The 990-nt window shown below is 38.8% G+C and overlaps 1 pseudogene; it reads right to left on the reverse strand.

Moving 5' to 3' along the window:
- Positions 1-268: 268 nt before the first annotated feature.
- LOC132310761 (small nucleolar RNA R71) lies at positions 269-367 on the reverse strand (annotated as a pseudogene).
- Positions 368-990: the final 623 nt, after the last annotated feature.

The raw sequence follows: 990 nt of genomic DNA on the forward strand, positions 1-990 counted from the left end.
AAACCATTCAAATGCTTCCTAACTATCATAGACTTCCAAGTGAAGAACCTTATAAGCATTTAGATGAGTTTTTTGAAGTATGTTCCACCGTAAAATATACGGACATGCCGGAAGAGGTTTTAAGACTCAAACTTTTTCCATTCACCTTAAAAGTCAAGGCAAAGTATTGGTTTAACAATCTTAGGCCTTTTTCAATTACTTCTTGGGTAGAAATGCAACAAGAGTTCTTGAAGAAGTACTATCCGATTTCTAAGACCAATGCCATGAGGACCTCAATTAGAGAATTTTCACACGGGGATGGAGAAATGTTTCATGAGGCATGGGAACGCTTCAATGAATTGCTTAGGAAGTGTCCACATCATGACATGCCCAAATGGCAATTAGTTCAATATTTCTTTGAGAGCTTATCGGGCAACTATAAGGGATGGTTTATGCTTCCATGGGTGGCTCATACATTGATAGGCATGAGGATAACGTGTGGCGTCTTTATGAGAGCATGAGTGAAAATTCTTTGCATAGAACACTATCATCCAAGAATAGTAGAATTCACAAGGTAGGAAGAGTGTTAGCTTACATCAAGTCAACCATTCAAATGAAATAGCCGCCGAAATAAAGTCTTTAGCTCAAAGGTTTGATCAATTTTTGATTAACCAAAACTCGGCGAACCAAGTATCTTCCTTCCCTAACCATTCTCATCGTGCATCAAATGAAACATGTATGACTTGTTCTAGTGTTCTTCATTCTACTTCTCATTGTCCTCACGGACAAGTGCAAAATGAACCTAATGAACAAGTCAATGCAACTTTTGTGAACTAAGGGAACAATCCTTATGGTACTCACTATAATCCAAGTTGGAGGAATCATCCGAATTTCTCTTGGGAAAACCCAGGAGAGGGCTCAAACCCTTCCTAAGACGGTTTTCAAGGGAAACACATTCCACCTCCACTTTAAAACCAAGGATCCCAAGGTTATAGACCTTATCAATCACAA

The sequence above is a fragment of the Cornus florida genome, unplaced genomic scaffold, assembly GCF_030987335.1.
Source record: "Cornus florida cultivar Cherokee Brave unplaced genomic scaffold, ASM3098733v1 CherokeeBrave_3.0.0_Hap2_Chr05, whole genome shotgun sequence".
Lineage (NCBI taxonomy): Eukaryota > Viridiplantae > Streptophyta > Magnoliopsida > Cornales > Cornaceae > Cornus > Cornus florida.